The sequence below is a fragment of the Panicum hallii genome, chromosome 4 (assembly GCF_002211085.1).
Source record: "Panicum hallii strain FIL2 chromosome 4, PHallii_v3.1, whole genome shotgun sequence".
Lineage (NCBI taxonomy): Eukaryota > Viridiplantae > Streptophyta > Magnoliopsida > Poales > Poaceae > Panicum > Panicum hallii.
The window spans coordinates 40,073,839-40,094,944 of NC_038045.1; positions in this window are offsets into that span (position 1 = coordinate 40,073,839).

Genomic DNA, 21,106 nt, shown 5'->3' on the forward strand with positions numbered 1-21,106 from the left:
AAAGATCTAGATCTAGCTAGAGGTAAGAGAGCTCCATTTGAGTGTCACACCCGGTTTTGAAAAGGAAACCGAAAGCATCTCATATATGCGCTAGGATCAAGTTCCGCACATATGATAGACAATACAAGTGTATACCCGAAATAATATCATAACGAAAGAGAGTATCATAGTACTTTATTACATGACCGAAAGTCTTAATCTTAAGCGAATAAATAAACATTTATGACTAGCAGCAGACTTCAACTTCACAGGCAGATGACTGGGAGACATACGCCTAGAACTCCTCGAAATCTTCAGAGAACTCCGGACAATTATCTTGTTCTGAGCAGCATTGGTTTTTATAAAGCAAACATGAGTACACTTATGGTTGGTACTCAGCAAGTGGAGTAAATTATATGACATGGAAGGCCAAGATCAAGCAAAAGCTGACATGGTTTGACTGCGATAAGTATTTTTAGTTGACCAAGTTTTATTTAGCAAGCATTATCTAAATGTAAGTATATACCAACTCTTAAATAAATAAAAGAGATAAGATAACAATAATAAATAAAGAACATCAATTTAGGTCATCTTTAAGTTCAATTATCATGTGAGTGTCCAAACCGCTTTTAACCGTGAGCACGGCTGATATATCAGTGTTTCCCTTAATGCCTGGGTTTGCAAGGCCCTTAAACACTTCCGAGGTGAGTGGCAGGGATTCACTATGAGGCCTTTACAAAGATTCCCTAACCTGCAACGGTCTGCTAAGGTTTCAGGCCGCAGTGGTCATAACCCTCCCTAATGAGGAAGACGCCTTAACCAGAATCATATCCACATCTGAAGAGGACCGAGCTATACCCCATCAACGCATTCCCCTCTTGCCCTTTCGATAAGACCATTACAAGCTAAAGTTTCTAATTAATTAGCCAAGACCAGAGCCATGTACTATTGTGATTGCGCTGTTTTCTTGGGTAGTTCTCCATATTCTAATTAATGCAATGATCTCAACTATTACCAATAAAGTATTCCAGACCATGAAGTTAAACAAGTGTAGCGTGATTTTCAAGTTATCCAACCAAAGTCTAAGTAAAGGCAACTAGCATAGCTACAACATAAATATAACAACCAAGGTTTAACCAAGAAAGTTCAAAAGAAACTAGGCACATCCTTAGTTTAGGATCCATCATATTATAGACACATGCATGCATATAAAGTAAATGTGTGTATTTAGAAAGTTATTAGGATTGGAATATAATCAAGGACCACTTGCCTTCGTTGAAATACTGCTGCTGCTCAGGAACGTCTTCACAGCCTTGCTCTTGTGGACCCTCGAACTGTGCACCATCTATCGTAACACACAAATACATACAAATAAATAAGTACAATAAATAAGAAACAGTAGACCAAACAATATAAACAGAGCAAAACTACATTATAAAACTACTATATACGTCGCAAGGGTCGCGTGAGCGCGAGAATCGATTAAAACGGAGAAGTTATGGCTAAAACGTGATTCCAGGGGCTTATTTGCAAAAGATTTCAAACTAGAAGGGCTCTGAACAAAGAAACTGAGGGCTAAAATATAATTAAACCTTAAATCTAGAGGTTAGATTGAAAAACAGAGGGGCTAGGAACAGCGGGTTCTATTTTAGAAAAATACAGAGGCTTAAACAGAAGAAAAAGGATCTATTCGTGAATACTTTTGAACTGCCACGGACTGCGGGTTGATTTCGACAGAACTCAGGGGCTAAAGTGCAAAATATCCTAGAATTGACCAGTATCGGATTATTTGACTCCGGTCTAAATCTAATCTAGACCGTCAGATCTGGATCGGCTGGCTGCGCGGGGTTGAGGCGGCGAGGGCGCCGGCGCTGGCGCTGGCGGCAAGAGTTCACGGCAGCGGGCGGAGGCAGCTCGTCGAGAAATAGCATAAACGCGACTCCGGCCACGGTTTCAACTCGGGTTTGGCCTGGGAGAAAGAGAGCAAGGAGGGGAACACGTTTAGGGGGTTGGGACAAGATGCCAGGGGCCGAGGAAGGTGGACGACGGTGAGGCGCGGCACGGTGGCGATGGCGAGCAATTGTGCGTGTGGGAAGACAGGGAAAAAGGGGGAAAACCGGCCGGCGACGCTCCTTACCCCAAGGCGGAACTCCGGCGGCAGCTCACGGCAACAGAGGAGCGGCGAGGCAGCGATGGCAGCTGAGGTGCGGCGGCGAGGGCAGCGGCGCAGCTAGGGTTTGCGAAGCAAGAGGCAGCGGCTACAGGTGCTGTGGAATCAAGGGCACGGGGCGGCGGCTTTATAGGGCGGCCGAAGGCCTGGACACCACACAGCGGAGGCCTTGCCGTGTTGTTGCCGGACTCGGGCTTGAGCCCGAATCTAGCTCGAGGTCGGGGATGACCCCGACAAGCAGGCCCCGCCTGTCAGCGAGAGAGAGAAGGGGAGGAGAGAGCGGGCGCACGGGTGGGCCGTCGGGCTAGGGGAAGTGGGAAGCGGAGCAGGCTGGCCTGCGCCGTGCAGGAGGAAAAAGAAAGTAGAGGAGAAAGGCCGGCTAGGCTGGGCCGCGTGGAGGAAAAAACGGCTGCTGGGCTGGGCCTTGCAGGGAGAAAAAGAAAAAAGAGGGAAGGGAGGTGTTGGGCCGGGCCAAGAGGAGAAAAAGAGACAGAGAGAAGGAATTGCATTCAAATGCATTGTAATTTGAATTTGAAATTTAAATTCAAATGGAAGACAAGCAATGAAATAATGCAATACGGCATGAAATGCACAAGATCTATATTTCCTTATATTTTTTTAAGGTTAAGTAAATTACTGTTAATTCACGATAAATGCTCTAAAATTAAAATAATTGAATAAAAACCTTATGGATTTCGAAAAGAATCTAGCAAAATTTATTTAGGTTTTCTATTTTGAAAATAAGGGTGTTACAAAACCTACCCCTCTTAAAAGGAGTCTTGTTCTCAAGATTCGGCTGGGCTAGCAAAGAGCTGGGGAAATTCTGCATGTAACTCGTCCTCTTGTTCCCAAGTAGCCTCATCCTCTGCATGGTGACTCCATTGAACCTTACACATCCGAATTCTCTTACTCCGGGTGATTCTCTCCAATGTGTCTAGGATTTTGACCGGGTGCTCTATGTAAGTCAAATCATCTTGTACATTCAACTCCTCCAGTGGTAACTGTTTCTCGGGTACCCTCAAACACTTCTTCAACTGTGATATGTGGAACACGTTATGCACATCTGATAGTTGCGCATGTAGCTCTAACTGGTAAGCTACCTTGCCTTTCTGTTCCAAGATCTGCAACGACCCAATGTAACGAGGTGTCAACTTCCCTTTGACCTTGAATCTGCGCAAACCTCTGATAGGTGACACTTTCAAATACACAAATTCTGCTTCTTCAAAAGTCAACTCCCGTCGTCGAGTATCTGCGTAACTTTTCTACCTCGACTGAGCCACTTTCAGATTCGCATGGATAACCTGTACCTGTTGTTCGGCCTCTCTTACTCCAATACAACGGAGTTCTGCACTTCCTGCCATACAATGCCTCAAACGGTGCCATCTTCAAACTAGCCCGATAACTGTTGTTGTAAGAGAACTCTGCAAACGGCAAACTCTTATACCAACTGCCTCATGTTTTAGGGCACAAGCCCTAAGCATATCCTCTAATACCTAATTTGTTCTTTCTGTCTGCCCATCTGTCTGCGGATGATAAGCGGAGCTGAAATTCAACTTTGTGTCCATTGACTCATTGTAACGCCCCAGTTCCAAATATGGCTCAGTTCTACTCGCACGTTGAGTAAAACACGCACTCACACCAACCCCGCTTACACTTTCGTCCTCGCTTCGCGTAAAAGGGTTAACCCGGGGGTTGAAATGCACTTGTCACTTGGGTTTATATGTTGGTGAGGCTCACCCTCAACTAGCAAGGTGGGACAACTCCCCACACATGCCATGCCACTCACACTTGGGCCACTTGTGGGCTCAAATTCATCCTTGTTGGGCCGGGATGTCACATACACCCCCCATAAAGGACCTGCCGTCCTCGTCGTCAACATACCCGCACACACTGGGGCAATCGACCAGGAACTTTTCCCTCTTAGCACACATCGTCCATGCGTCTAGTACCGGCACACATGCCATGCCGTGTGACCACTCACGGGTCCACACGCGCCATGCGCCATATGTCCACGTCCCTAGCACGCACACGCCCATGTAACCGCGAGGGTTGGCTCTGATACCAATTCACTGTCACACCCGATTTATAAGAACATAAACCGAGCAATCATATATGCGCCAGGATCAAGTCACGCATATATACAACAGAATTATCAAGATATCACAACACATATCACGAAATAAAAACGTATAAATTGCAAATGAATATCTTTATTACAACTGAATCAAAAATCAGTTCAAGGAGTGCGGAAGCGTAAAAAAATAAAAACACGAAGAACAGAGCGCCACAGGGACGTCGGCTGGGAGACAACGCCTAGAAATCGTCGAGTCCGCTGATGTAGTCCTCCACTTCGCCTGTTACTGAGCAGCAGTCGAAGACATCCCAGAGAGAACAGAAGAGTGGAGAAAGCAGGTGTGAGTACACGACTTGTACTCAACAAGTATAACACAAACCATGAGGCTCTAGGGTTAGCTGACTCAACTGCATTAACTTTTAATCTTGGCAAATTTTATTTAAGCTATTTACTACAAGTGGATGAATTACCATAACCCAGGTTACATAAATAAATAGTTAGAATTCATCATGAGTCTACTGAAACCAAGCCAAACCACCAAAGATAAACCCCACTAATCAGACGGAGGATCTGGGCCGCTCATGACCGTGAGCACGACTAGTATACCAGTTTTACACTCTCGAGAGGTTGCACAACTTTACCCACAAGTCGTGAGCTACGCTAGTTGTTCATCACACTTCCTTAGGTGACATGACTAGCAAGCGCACTACGAGACTGTTACAAAGGATCACGTTAGTAAGGTGTAACCACTAAGGTTTCTGGATCAGCAACGATGGGGCCCACCTCACGAGGGTACAAGCACACAGCACAGACCAAGCTGGAGGAGCAGGGACCATTGAAGCTTACCACCCCTCTTGCCCCGCAGGTAAGTTACTCCCAAACCAAAATGACATAATTAGTAAGTCAAGACCGTCCCATTCCAGTCTTGTGGTTGCGCGGTTGTCCTAGGTTATCGCTCTATGAACCGGTCCTTATGGAGAGTGGCCAACCAAGCACTAAGCACCGTGCTGGCCCCCTAAACCATGTTTCTAATAAAAACGTATTTTAACGAGACGTGAGCTGCCCAAGCACACAGCACAGAGGGCCACTCTCAGAATCAAGTTGCATATACCATTATTCAAATTTAATTACAAAGGACCATAAGGTGTGAGAGCGCAGCACCTAGCACAACTAACCAAAATGCAACCCAAGGTATATATATATATATATAATAAGGATAAAAGTGGCTAGGAAATCCTTATAGGCATACAGTATTAAAATGCAGTATGAAATTGTATTTAAAAGTGATAGGATGTTCATGTTATACTTGCCTTCCTCAAACTCTCCTGGCAGCTGCTCAAACGCGTCTGAAGAAGGTGGCTCCTGGTAATCCTCCGATGGCTCAACGTCTACTCACGATCGTAACGCCAAAACATGGTCCACACAGGCACATACATGCAAACAAGGCAAAAGATAAGAAATAGTACAACAATACAATAAAACAGCACACAAAACTAAGCTAAAACTATTCTACGCGTTACAACGATCGCGTGAGTGCGAAAACCACCTAAAACGGAGATAAGACGCGAAAACTAGGGCTAAAACAAGGTCTAGGGGCTTACCTGCGAGGAAACTGGAGTTCCAGGGGGTTCTGCGTGAAAATCAGGGACCCAGACATAATTAAAGGGTAGATCTAGGGCCTAACACGTGAAAACACAGGAGCTGGACTGCGGACCCAAAATCTAGAAAGCTCAGGGGGCTCCGGTGCTAAAAACAGGATTTGAAAGGAATTTCTTTTGAACAGGGGTGGACTGCGGGTTGTTTTCAAGGAAACTCAGGGGCTCTTTAACAAAAATACCAGGCCGAAGGGGTATCTTCTAATCTGGGCGGTTGGATCTAGATCCGACGACTCGGACGCGTTCCGGTTCGGACGGTCCGATCTGAACGGCGGGGGTCCGGACGGTCCGATCTGCATAACTCCTCGCATAACTCCTGAGGCATCTGAAAAGCCACAGCCATGTCGACTGTAGGATGAAGCCCAGGTAGAAAAGGTCAAGTTTAAGGATTTCTATTCTCTTGCCTTGCTTCCACAGAACTCGAAAATTCAATTCTGCTTCTATTCCTTGAGTTCTAAACTTCGATTTGCTACTTCTCTCTCTTGTCTTTCCGAGAATTAGTCTGATCTTTTCTGTAGACGTTGGCCTGAAATTTTTTTATCTGCCCTCACAAGTCTAGGATGCCTTTGCCAAAACACGCTAGAGCGTATGGTTATTTTAGTCGAGTGGTGTGATAAACTCGGCTAACGTTTGAATATTGAGTGTTTGTGATTGCGCAAAATATTTGATTTGGATTTTTTGTTGATTGCATAGTTTAGAAGTTAAACTTGCTCATGCAAATCGACTCTAATGCAAACTTGAATTAAGTAATAAAATTGAGATAGACCGTTGGGGGTTAAAACCGTACACTCTTTACTCTCTACTTTATCCTCCTAGAGTTTTCTTACCAGAATCATACGATATCTGTCTCTTATAAATTTCGCTCTGCTGCAAACAGATGGTGAACACCAGGAGCACCGGCACCGGTTCTGGCCAGCAGGGGCAGAACAACCAGGGTACCGACCAGCCAATGCCGATGCCTCCACCCCTGACTCCGGAGCAGTTCTTCCAGCTCCAGATGCAGATGATGGCCACTCTGAACAACACTGTTCAGGCTCTGCAGCAGATCCACACTCAGCCACCGCCTCCTCCACCGCAGCAGCCCCGCGACAAGCGTGCGGATTTTCTGAGGGGTCACCCGCCGACGTTCTCCCATGCGGCTGATCCACTCTAGGCTGATGACTGGCTTCGTTCAGTGGAGCGCCAGTTGGATGTCACTCAGTGCAGCGAGTTCTGTACGCAGCAGGGCAGCTGTGAGGCTCAGCTCTCGATTGGTGGGAGTCCTACCCAGCTCGGGACCGTGACGCCCTCACTTGGGTCCAGTTCTGGGAGCGTTTCAAGAACCACCACATTCCTGCTGGAGTAATGAAGATGAAGAACAAGAAGTTCCTTGCGCTTAAGCAGGTAAATTTGAGTAAAATCTCTCCATAATTTCTTTTTGAGCTCAAGCCCACCCTTGTTTATCTCCGTGAAATTGGAAATGCTGAGTAATTTCCATTTTCTTTTTCCTGGTATTTATAATTTCAGGGAGCTATGACGGTGACCGAGTACCGTGATCGTTTCCTCCAGCTTCCTCGCTATGCCCCCGCTGAGGTCACCAATGATGGCGATAAGCAGGAGCGCTTCAAGGAGGGGCTGGATGATCACATTGAGTATGCGCTCATGAACCTCCGCTTCGACAACTTCAACCATCTGGTTGACTCTGCCCTCAACACCGAGCGCAAGCACCGAGAGATTGAGGACAAGAAGAGGAAGATGGCTCCTGCTGCGTCTGGCAACAACACTCGGCCTCGGTACAAGTACCAGCAGCAGCAGTAGCCGCAGTAGCAGCAAAGGCAGATCCAGCCGTACCAGCAGCGACAGCAGCAGTACCCGCCTCGTCCCCAGTAGCAACAGGCGGGACAGGACCAGAGGCTTCCAGCACCTCCGACACGCTCAGCTCCACCGGCTCCACCAGCTCCGTGGCAGGGAGTGCCTACTCCTCCTGCCGGACAGCAGACTCTAGCATTCCCACGGGCATGCTATCACTACGTCGAGCAGGGACACTACGCCAACGTTTGTCCCCGAAAGGCGCAGTCTGGACAACAAGGGCGCCCAGCTCAGCCCAAGGTGCCATCACAGGGCAGGGTGAACCACGTGACAGCCGAGTCAGCGGCCGAGGCTCCCAACGTGGTTATTGGTACGTTCATGGTTAACACCCACCTTGCTACAGTGCTTTTCGATGCTGGTGCTACGCATTCCTTCATTACTCGGTCTTTTGTTGAGCATCATGGCATTCATACTAGCACATTAAAGAGGTGCATGTTAGTATCTTCACTGGGAGGGCAGTTGAGGTCTCATATCTTCTGTCCCAGAGTCAGTGTTGCCATAAGGGGGTAGAGTTCAGTGCAAATCTGATGGTGCTAGACACCAAGGGTATCGATGTGATCTTGGGGATGGAGACCCTTGTTAGATGGGGTGTCAGGATTGATTGTGCTCAAAGGACTGTCCACTTGTCAGCACCCGATGGACAGGAAGTCACAGTCAGTGCTTCGGAGCCCTCTGGAATTCTTTGTCAAATGGAGGCTAGACCCACGGATGGTATTCACGTGGTGTCTGAATTCCCAGATGTTTTTCCCGATGATTTGCCAGGTATGCCGCCTGATCGCGACATTGAGTTTTCTATTGATCTCTTGCCTGGCACAGCTCCTATTGCTAAGCGGCCCTATTGTATGGCACCCATTGAGCATGAGGAAGTTAAGAAGACCATCGACGAGTTGCTAGCCAAGGGCTATATCGGTTGCAACTTCTCTCCTTGGGCTTTTCCTGTATTGCTTGTAGAGAAGAAGGATGGCGCGAAGAGAATGTGCGTCGATTATCGGGATCTGAACGCAGTCACCATCAAGAACAAGCATCCATTGCCTCGCATTGAGGATCTTTTTTATCAGCTTCAGGGTGCTTGTGTATTCTCGAAGATTGATCTGCGTTCTGGGTATCATCAGCTGAAGATTCGTCCCGAGGATATCCCGAAGACGGCATTCACCTGCAAGTATGGGCTATACGAGTATACGGTCATGTCCTTCGGCTTGACCAATGCTCCGGCTTTCTTCATGCATCTGATGAATAAGGTTTTCATGGATTATCGAGACACCTTTGTGGTAATATTCATTGATGATATCCTGGTATATTACAAGTTAGAGGCAGAGCATGAGAAGCATCTAAAGCTCGTGTTGCAGAGGCTGAGAGAGCACAAGCTGTATGCCAAGCTCAGCAAGTGCGAATTCTGGATTGACAAGGTTCCATTCCTCAGTCATGTTATCTCCAAGGGAGGTATTGCGGTGGACCCCCCGGCAAGGTGAAGGATGTGCTTAACTAGAAGGTGCCGCAGACAGTGATGGAAGTCCGCTCCTTTCTAGGCTTAGCAGGATATTATCGGAGATTCATTGAGAATTTCTCCAAGATTGCGAAGCCTTTGACTTCCTTGCTAGAGAAGGGTGTGGATTTCACTTGGACTGATGAGCGTCAGAAGGCCTTCGAGGAGCTGAAGAAGAGGTTAACTACGGCGCCAGTCCTTACTCTGCCACACCAGAGCAAGAGGTTCACAGTGTATTGTGATGCTTCGCGGGATGGTCTTGGTTGCGTCCTGGTGCAGGAAGGCAGAGTGATAGCTTATGCCTCGCGGCAGTTGCGCCGGCACGAGCTGAATTATCCCACTCATGATCTGGAGCTAGCCGCAGTTGTGCATGCTCTGAAGATATGGAGGCATTACTTGTTTGGGCAAAGGTGTGATATTTACACCGATCACAAGAGCCTCAAGTACATATTCACGCAGAGTGAGCTGAACATGCGGCAGAGAAGATGCCTAGAGTTAGTCAAGGATTATGACCTGGAGATTCACTATCATCCGGGCAAGGCTAATGTTGTAGCAGATGCTCTGAGCAGGAAGAGCTATATCAACATGGCCGTGGCTTTTCAGATGCCTCAGGAGTTATGCGAGGAGTTTGAGCAGTTGAATCTGGGTTTCTTGCATCACACTTCGAGTGCATCATTCGAGGCAGAACCCACTCTAGTGGCAGAGATCAGGCAGCATCAGAAAGAAGATAAAAATCTGCAGGAGATCCGTGAACTGATCAAGCTTGACAAAGCACCTCATTTCAGAGAGGATGATCAGGGTACCTTGTGGTACAAGGACAGGATATGTGTGCCAGATGTGAAGGATCTCAGGAAGCTGATTCTGAGTGAGGCTCATGATACAGCGTATTCCATTCATCCGGGTAGCACGAAGATGTATTATGACCTCAAGGAACGATTCTGGTGGTATGGAATGAAGCATTCCGTTGCAGAGTACGTGGCTATCTGCGACACTTGTCAGCGTGTCAAGGCAGCGCATCAAAGGCCAGCAGGTCTATTGCAGCCGTTGAAGATTCAAGAGTGGAAATGGGAAGAGATCACTATGGACTTCATTGTTGGATTGCCTCGTACTCAGAAAGGGTACAACTCTATATGGGTAGTAGTGGATCGGTTGACGAAGGTTGCCCACTTCATCTCGGTGAACACTACTTACTCCGGTACTAGACTCGCAGAGTCGTACATCTCCAGGATCGTCTGTCTGCATGGTGTTCCGAAGAAGATCATATCTGACCGAGAATCTCAGTTCACTTCACGGTTCTGGGAGCAGTTGCATGATTCGTTGGATACGAAGCTACGCTTCAGAACCGTCTATCATCCTCAGACAGATGGGCACACAGAGAGAACCAACCAAGTGTTGGAGGATATGCTTCACGCCTGCGCTATTCAGTATGGTACCAGCTGGGATAAATGCCTACCGTTTGCAGAGTTTTCATACAACAACAGCTATCAGGCCAGTCTGAAGAAGTCACCCTTCGAGGCCTTATACGGGCGGAAGTGCAGAACTCCGCTGTATTGGGATCAGATTGGCGAGAGGCAGGTGTTCGGTCCGGATATTATTGAGGATGCAGAACAGCTGGTACAGCAGGTACGAGAGAATCTGAGGGTCGCGCAGACTCGTCAGAAGAGCTATGCGGATGTGCGTCGTCGGGACCTGACCTTCGCAGTGGATGATCATGTGTATCTGAAGGTCTCGCCGATGAGAGGAATCCGTAGGTTTAATGTGAAGGGGAAGTTATCCCCTAGATACATTGGTCCGTTCAAGGTGTTGGAACGGAAGGGTGAGGTAGCATACCGGTTGGAGTTAACTCCCAGTCTCTCAGGAGTGCATGATGTCTTCCATGTATCTCAGCTGAAAAAGTGCTTGAGAGTGCCGGAAGAGCAAGCACCATTGGAAGGGTTGGAAGTATAGGAGGATCTGACCTACACCGAGCATCCGGTGAAGATTCTGGAGACATCTGAGAGAGTTACCAGGAATAAGAGGATCAAGATGTGCCGTGTTCAGTGGAGTCATCACACAGAGGATGAGGCTACCTGGGAGCGAGAAGATGAGCTGAGGAAGACCTATCCAGATCTCTTTGCTAGCTAGCCTATCTGAATCTCGGGATGAGATTCCTGTAAGGGGTGTAGGTTTGTAACACCTTAATCTAAAATTTTGAGATTTATAATGAATTTAAGTGGGCTCCAGTAATTTTCTAAGGATTTATTTTGCCTAGCTTGCATTTAATTTAATTAAATTACACAAGTAATTAAAATTTATTTTTAGGTTCAACATGTTTGTACATTCATGCTGGTGCATAAGTTTTATTTGGTTGAGTGCATAGGAGTTGAATTCAAATTTGAGTTGAATTCAAATAGATTTGAGTTGGTTTGAGAAAGAAAAGGAAGGAAACAGGAAAGTAGGTCAGTCATTCCTTCTTTTCTCAGTCATTCCCGCGGTCCATTCCCCTTTCCCTCGCGCGCAGCCAGCTCGGCCTAGCTCTTTCCGCGCCCCGTTTCCCTCTCTCTTCCTCTCGCACACCGACCCCACCTGGCAGCGCCTCTTCTTCTTTCCTTTCTTCTTCCCTCGTATCACCGGCCGCGCAACGTCCGGCCCGAGATCGCCGGCCTTTCCCCGAGCGCGCCCCCTCCCGAGATCCCCGGCATTCCCCTTTAAACGCGCCCGCAAACCCCACTGCACCCTTATACCCTACCCGCGGCCGCCACCCGAACCCTAGCACCATTGCCCGCACGCTCCGCCGCACCGAGCTCTCTGCTCCGCCGTGGACCGGCCACTCCGCCGCACCCCAGCCCCGGCCAACCCCCACATCAGCTTCGCCTCGACGCCAGGAAGCTCTCCGAAGCCTTCACCTACGACCCCGGCCCGTGCAACGGCCGGAATTGCACCCGACGCTGCCGCCGGTAATCTGCTCCGCCGCCTCGATTCCTCGCCGCCGGTAGCCCTCCGACCCACTTAACCCCCGTGGCACCTCCGCAGGAGCACCACGAGCCGACCCGTGGGGATCAGAAGCCTAGAGACGCCCTGCATCGACCTTCTCCATGAGCGCCGCCCGTCCCCGCCGCTCGGACCTCATCGCCGACCATCTTGCGCTGCCTCTCCGGCCAATTCAAGCCCTCGGTGAGCATCAGCACATCCCCCTGGTCCTTTTGGCGCTAGATGTTGTAGATCTTAGCCTGTCCCTAGGCCAGAACGGCACACGTCGGCATGCGCCGCCGTGCAGGACCACCTCCGCCACTGCGCGTGCAGCCCAGAGCATCCCTGAGCCTCGCCTTAACCCAGGAAGATCACGCATGTCGCGCTGAACCTCCCTAGCCCAAGCTCGAGTTGTTTTGACCCCGGATCATCGATTTCGATGGAACTCCGGCGAGCCCCGAGCCGCGCCGCCGCGGGTTTTGGTCGCCGGCGTCTTCCGCCACTACCCGCGCTCCCCGACCCAACCCGAGCTGTCCGATCCGAAGCCAGTGGTCGAGATTAGATCCAGCGTACCCCTTCAAACCGAGCCGTTAGATTTAGATCCAGCGGATCAGATCTGCCGTGCAGATCGGACCGTCCGGACCCCCGCCGTTCAGATCGGACCGTCCGAACCGGAACGCGTCCGAGTCGTTGGATCTAGATCCAACCGCCCAGATTAGAAGATACCCCTTCGACCTGGCGTTTTTGTTAAAGAACCCCTGAGTTTCCTTGAAAACAACCCGCAGTCCACCCCTGTTCAAAAGAAATTCCTTTCAAATCCTGTTTTTAGCACCGGAGCCCCCTGAGCTTTCTAGATTTTGGGTCCGCAGTCCAGCTCCTGTGTTTTCGCATGTTAGGCCCTACATCTACCCTTTAATTACATCTGGGTTCCTGATTTTCACGCAGAACCCCCTGGAACTCCAGTTTGCTCGCAGTTAAGCCCCTAGACCTTGTTTTAGCCCTAGTTTTCGCGTCTTATCTCCGTTTTAGGTGGTTTTCGCGCTCACGCGATCGTTGTAACGTGTAGAATAGTTTTAGCTTAGTTTTGTGTGCTGTTTTATTGTATTGTTGTACTATTTCTTATCTTTTTCCTTGTTTGCATGTATGTGCCTGTGTGGACCATGTTTTGGCGTTACGATCGTGAGTAGACGTTGAGCCATCGGAGGAGTATCAGGAGCCACCTTCTTCAAACGCGTTTGAGCAGCAGCCAGGAGAGTTTGAGGAAGGCAAGTATAACATGAACATCCTATCACTTTTAAATACAATTTCATACTGCATTTTAATACTGTATGCCTATAAGGATTTTCTAGCCACTTTTATCCTTATTATATATATATACCTTGGGTTGCATTTTGGTTAGTTGTGCTAGGTGCTGCACTCTCACACCTTATGGTCCTTTGTAATTAAATTTGAATAATGGTATATGCAACTTGATTCTGAGAGTGGCCCTCTGTGCTGTGTGCTTGGACGGCTCACGTCTCGTTAAAATACGTTTTTATTAGAAACATGGTTTAGGGGGCCAGCACGGTGCTTAGTGCTTGGTTGGCCACTCTCCATAAGGACCGGTTCATAGAGCGACAACCTGGGACAACCGCACAACCACAAGACTGGAATGGAACGGTCTTGACTTACTAATTAGGTCATTTTGGTTTGGGAGTAACTTACCTGCGGGGCAAGAGGGGTGGTAAGCTTCAATGGTCCCTGCTCCTCCAGCTTGGTCTGTGTTGTGTGCTTGTCCCCCGTGAGGTGGGCCCCATCATTGCTGATCCAGAAACCTTAGTGGTTACACCTTACTAACGTGATCCTTTGTAACGGTCTCGTAGTGCGCTTGCTAGTCATGTCACCTAAGGAAGTGTGATGAACAACTAGCGTAGCTCATGACTTGTGGGTAAAGTTGTGCAACCTCTCAAGAGTGTAAAACTGGTATACTAGCTGTGCTCACATTCATGAGCGGCCCAGATCCTCCGTCTGATTAGTGGGGTTTATCTTTGGTGGTTTGGCTTGGTTTCAGTAGACTCATGATGAATTCTAACTATTTATTTATGTAACCTGGGTTATGGTAATTCATCCACTTGTAGTAAATAGCTTAAATAAAATTTGTCAAGATTAAAAGCTAATGCAGTTGAGTCAGCTAACCCTAGAGCCTCATGGTTTGTGTTATACTTGTTGAGTACAAGTCGTGTACTCACACCTGCTTTCTCCACTCTTCTGTTCTCTCTGGGATGTCTTCGACTACTGCTCAGTATCAGGCGACGTGGAGGACTACATCAGCGGACTCGATGATTTCTAAGCGTTGTCTCCCAGCCGACATCCCTGTGGCGCCCTGTTCTTCGTGTATTTATTTTTTTTACGCTTCCGCACTCCTTGAACTGATTCTTGATTCAGTTGTAATAAAGATATTCATTTGCAATTTATACGCTTTTATTTCGTGATATGTGTTGTGATATCTTGATAATTCTGTTGTATATATGCGTGACTTGATCCTAGCGCATATATGATTGCTCGGTTTATGTTCTTATAAATCGGGTGTGACACTCATGCAACTTCTGCCAAAATCGAGACGTGAACTGAGTACCTCTATCTGACACTATCTTCTTAGGTACCCCATGCAAACACACAATTCAGGAGATATATAACTCTACTAATCGTGCCCCTGTGTAGGTAGTCTTCACCGGAATAAAATGAGCTACTTTGATCAAACGATCCACTATGACCCATATAGAATCATACCCATCTCATGTGCATGGCAACCCCACAATGAAATCCATACCAATTTCTTCCCATTTCAATTCTGGCACCTTCAATGGCTATAACAAACCGGCTGGTCTCTAATGTTCTGCCTTGACTCTCTGACACACATCGTAAAGTGCCGCATGAGCTGCAACATCACGCTTCATGGCATACCACCAATATCTCTTCTTCAAATCCTGATACATCTTGGTACTGCCAGGATGGATGGAATAAGCCGAGTCATGAGCTTCCTGCAAAATTTTCTCACGAAGGTGATCCACATCGGGCACACATATTCTCTTTCGGAACCACACAGTTCCATGTTCATCTTCTATGAAGTCAGGTTCCTTGCCTGCTTCTATCATCTCCTTTATCTCCTGAATCTTAGGATCCTCAAGCTGACCCTTCCGTATTTCCTGTTCGAGAGTCGGCTCTACTTCCATAGTGACTCCTTCCGTATGAGCAATGAACCCAAGGTTGAGTTGTTCAAACTCTTTACACAATTCCTGAGGCATCCGGCTAGCCATTGTCGCGTTCACATAGCTCTTGCGACTCAAGGCATCGGCAACCACTTTTGCCTTCCCTGGATGATAGTATATCTCCAGATCATAATCCTTTATGAGCTTTAACCATCTTTGCTACCTTAAGTTGAGGTCATTTTGAGTGAAAGTGTACTTCAGACTCTTATGATCGGTGTATATTTGACATCTATGACCCAAAAAATAGTACCTCCATATCTTCAGAGCATGTACCACTGCTGCTAACTCCAGATCGTGTGTGGGATAGTTCTGCTCATGCTTCCTCAACTGACGAGACGCATATGCAATCACGTGTCCCTCTTGCATCAATACACAACCAAGACCCTATTTAGAAGCATCACAATAGATGTCGAAACTCTTGTGAATATAAGGCATAACCAATATTGATGCGGTATTCAACCTTTTTCTCAACTCATCAAAGCTGTTCTGACATGCCTCTGACTATATAAACTTCTTTTCTTTCTCTAATAGTGATGTAAGGGGTTTCACTATCTTAGAGAAGCCTTCTATAAACCTTCTGTAATATCCTGCGAGTCCTAGGAAACTCCGGATCTCTGACACTGTCATTGGCGGTTCCCAATTCAACACATCTCTGACCTTCCCTAGATCCACTGCAATACCTCCACCTATGATAATATGACCAAGGAACGAGACCTCTCTCAACCAGAATTCACACTTGCTGAGCTTGGCATACATCTGATTTTCTCTGAGTTTCTGCAGAACAAGCCTCAAATGTTCCTCGTGTTCCTCCTTATTCCTAGAGTACACCAAAATATCATCAATGAACACCACCACGAACTTGTCAAGATACTCCATGAACACTTTATTCATCAGATACATGAAATAAACTGGAGCATTAGTCAACCCAAATGAAATTACTGTATATTCATAAAGCCCGTATCTGGTAGTGAAAACTGTCTTGGCAATATCTGAGGATCGTATTCTCAGTTGATGATATCCCGACCTCAAATCAATCTTAGAGAATACTCTGGCTCCCTTCAACTGATCAAACAGGTCTTCTATACGAGGCAACGGATACTTATTCTTGATGGTAACCTCATTCAAAGCTCTATAATCAACACACATCCTCTGTGTACCATCTTTTTTTTCAACTAATATCACCGGTGCTCCCCAAGGTGAAGAACTAGGATGAATGAATTGCTCATCTAACAATTCTTTTAGCTATTTCTTAAGTTCCTCTAATTCACCCACTGACATTCTATATGGTCTCTTAGCAATAGGTGTAGTACCAGGTAAAAAATCTATGAGGAATTCAATGTCGCGTTCAGGCGGCATACCTGGCAATTCATCAGGGAAGATGTCTGGGTACTCACACACCACTTTGATGTCCTCAATCAAATCTGCCTTCAGCTAATTCACTGCACAATCCACTGCCGACGGAAGTGTTGTAACGAACTCAAACCTTTCACCTTCTAAACTAGTGAGAATCACTAACCGCTTGGAACATTGCGTCGTACTTTGTTAACCATCCCATTCTGAGAATAATGTCAATACCACTAGACTGCAAGACTATTGGATTTGCATAGAATTCCCTTCCCATAATCTGTATTTTCACCCCAAGACACTGATACACAGCCCTCATATTTCCCCCAGGTGAATTCACTAGAATGGAACTAGGCATGGTGCATAGGGGAATGGAGTACTTAGCAACGTGCTCGGTAGAAATAAAAGTATGCGATGCTTCAGAATCAAATAAAACTAATGCAGGAGCTGAGTTGACTAGGAACATACCGAACACAACGTCCCGAGCCTCCTGAGCGGTCTCCGAGGCCACATGATTCACACGCCCGTGGATGTAGTTCTGCTGACCCTTGTTGTTCTGCGGCGTCTGGTTGTTGTTTCTGGGCTGTTGCTGCTGTGGAGTCTGCCTCTGTCCACTGTTATTGAACTAGCCTGGAGTGTTCTGGGCATTTCCCTTGGGACAACGATTGGCATAGTGTTCTGCTTCACCACATCTGAAGTACGTGTTACCACCATTGGGAACAGGGGTATTGTTCCTCACAGGTGTTCCAGTAGGGATGTTCTGACGATTCTGTGGAAAGTCGGGATGCTGCACTGACTGACCAACACGCTGAGCTTGCTGCAGCTACTAGCTACTGGTTCTGTTAGTTGGGACGCTGGTATTGATTCTGCCCGTAATTAACACCCTGTCCTCCAGTGCGAAAAGGTGTTCCTTGCGGGGGCTGCCCTGACAACTCAAACTTTCTCTTCTGCTCACCCATCTCCTTGCGAGCATGCTCCACCATGATGGCGTTGTCCACCATCTTCTGAAAGTTTTCAAAAGTATGCACCATCAGCTGATATTTGATAGGACCAATCACACCATCCCTAAAGTGATCCTGCTTCTCTTCGTCATCTGCTACATCTGCGGGAGTGTAGCAAGACAGCTGGATGAACTTGTCCCAATACTCACTCATAGACATTGCTCCCTATTTCAGCGCAAGGAACTCTTGCTTCTTGAGCTTCATCAGACCTTTGGGTATGTGTTGCTCCCTGAACTTGTTCTTGAACTCCTGCCAGTTGATGGAGTTGAGGGTGTCATGAGCTGCGGTGTAAGCATCCCACCAATCTGCGGTGGTTCCTTCCAGTCTTTCTGAAGCATAAAGGACCTTCTCCCTGTCAGTACACTAGATGATGTTTAGCATCTTCTCCACCATCTTGATCCAGTCATCAGCTTGCAGAGGATCAGGTGAGTGGGAAAATGAAGGAGGTTTGTGGCTCATGAATTTCCTGTGTCTGTCTCTAGCTGGCGGTGGTGGCGGTGGTGGAGCTTGGTTCATCTGGGCCTGCATGTTGGCGATAGTGTTCGCCATGTTGGTAAGCAGCTGAGTCTGGGTGGTGAGAAACTGCTCCACCCCTGCTGGTGGCGCCTGATGCTGTTGACTCTGCTAAGGATCGGGGTTGGTATTCTTGCTCGTTTCCTGATGTGGTACTGCAGGCCGATCAACCCCTAATCTGGACCTGGTGTTCACCATCTGATCGGTTAGAAAAGTGGGACTTATAAAATTAATCATGGAAAAGGATAGGAGCAAGGATAAGATAGAGATAGTAAAGAAAAATAGACAACCCCAAACTTTACTAAACTATCTATCTTTATTAAGAACTTGATATAATTGTGGTCATCACTCCATAATTTATCACAATCATTACAAAGATCCAAATCAAATTGTTCTCACAAAACCAAGCACACAAGCACATTAACTAAGACTAAACAAGCTATAAAAAACGTTCGATCTAGCGATTACAAAAGACACTTAAAGACACTCCTAACTTAAACTTCTAGATCTATCATATCTAACGGTAGCAGGTGTGATAGCCAGGCTCTCCGTAGTGAACGCGCTTGCAGGGAGGTGACTCTGGCAAGTATTCGATGGACATGTCGCGGTCGTACTCCGGGGGTAACTCCAGATCTCTCCTCAGCTAAGCTTCCAGAATCACCTTCTCCCTGATCGTCTTCCTCAACTTCCTCTTGACCTCCTAGATCTCTGCTCTGGCAGCATCCAAGTCAGTGCTGAGAGCGGCAACCAACTCCTGCGTGGTGTCCATGAGCAAACTTCCTTCCCCAGAGGGTGGGGCAGGAATCTGCACACTGGTGGCACCCTTCATGCGGCGTGGGAACTGCTGAAACTCGGTGCCCTAGAGCTCATCCCGATAAGCATAGCAGAGATAGTAGGGAGCTCTTCTGGCAGTTTCGCTGGTCCCTGCATCCAAAGTCCTCCTGGGCACATCATCAAAGTGCTTGTAGTACTCCATCCGGCTGTCATACCTCTCATCCAGAACACTGATCACCACTGCCACTAACCACTCCTCCTCCTGCTGAGCATTCTTGTACAAGCAGGCTTCATAACATGGCATTAGTGGGAAGCCAATTCTCTGCATGACCCTCCAGAGAAGTGCAAGGAATGGACCTTCAACAAAGTCCAGGCGATGTATTTGCTTCTCATAGTGGGGCTCTGGTGGCGGTTGGTCTGCTGCGTCGGCTGGCTCTAGATCATCCTCTAGGTCCTCGTCACCACCATCGGGTGTAGTTGGGTCATCATCACCATCTTTAGATCATCCTCTGGGTCCTCGTCACCACCATCGGGTGCAGCTGGGTCATCATCACCATCTTCAGTGTTGTCTCCTCCTGCGGCACCTGGATCGGCACCGTCTCCTCCTTCAATGTCCTCATTGCTATCGTTTGCAGCGTCTAGGTGGTCCTCAGACAGCTCCATGGGCTCCTCCTCAGTGTCAGTGTCCACCCAGCCTCCTCCGTAGTAGCCGTAGTAGTCGTCATCAGTGTTATCGACCACCACGAACTCGGGCAAGTCCTCTGCCTGTTCGAGCTCCTCCTATTCGGGCACCTCCTAAGGATGCTGGATCGGATCAGGCGGTCCACGGGTGCTCTTGCGGGCAGTCTACCTGGTTCTGGCCATCTGTAGCAAATGCGAGGATAGTGCAAGATAGAGGATATTTAGAAAATACTATGGGTGATCTTAAAGCAAGAATGAGTTTGGAAAACATCAAGACACTTGAGAGGCAAGTATGAAGTCAAGGAGGAGATAATAGTAATACAATCAAAGAATAAGCAATTTTTAAAGGCAAGCAAGCAGAAGCTAGGCTACTAAGCAAGTTAAGCCTTAAAATTTGACCAATACTAACTAGTCTAACGTCCTACAGTCAACACTGCTCTGATACCATTTATGTCACACCCGGTTTTAAAAAAGGAACCGAATGCATCTTATATGTGCGCTAGGAACAAGTTCCGCATATATGATAGACGATACAAGTGTATACCCAAAACAATATCATAACGAAAGAGAGTATCATAGTACTTTCTTATATGACTGAAAGTCTTAATCTTAAGCGAATAAATAAACGTTTATAACTAGCAGCGGACTTCAACTTCACAAGCAAATGACTGGGAGACATACGCCTAGAACTCCTCGAAATCTTCAGGGAACTCCAGACAATTTTCTTGTTCTGAGCAGCATTAGTTTTAATAAAGCAAACGTGAGTACACTTATGGTTGGTACTCAGCAAGTGGAGTAAATTATATGACATGCAAGGCCAAAATCAAAGAAAAGCTGACATGGTTTAACTGTGATAAGTATTTTTAGTTGACCAAGTTTTATTTAGCAAGCATTATCTAAATGTAAGTATATACCAACTCTTAAATAAAATAAAGAGATAAGATAATAATAATAAATAAAGAACATCAATTTAGGTCATCTTTAAGTTCAATTATCATATGAATGTCCAAGCCGCTCTTAACCGTGAGTATGATTGATATATCAGTTCTCACTCTGCAGAGGTTGTACACTTTACCCACAACTCGTGTTTTCCTTAATGCCCGGGTTTGCAAGGCCCTTAAACACTTCCGAGGAGAGTAGCAGGGATTCATTACGAGGCCTTTACAAAGATTTCCTAACCTGCAACGGTCTGCTAAGGTTTCAGGCCGCAGTGGTCATAACCCTCCCTAATGAGGAAGACGACTTAACCAGAATCATATCTACGACTCAAGAGAACCGAGCTATACCCCATCAACGCACTCCCCTCTTGCCCTTTCGGTAAGACCATTACAAGCTAAAGTTTCTAATTAATTAGTTAAGACCAAAGCCATGTAGTATTGTGGTTGCA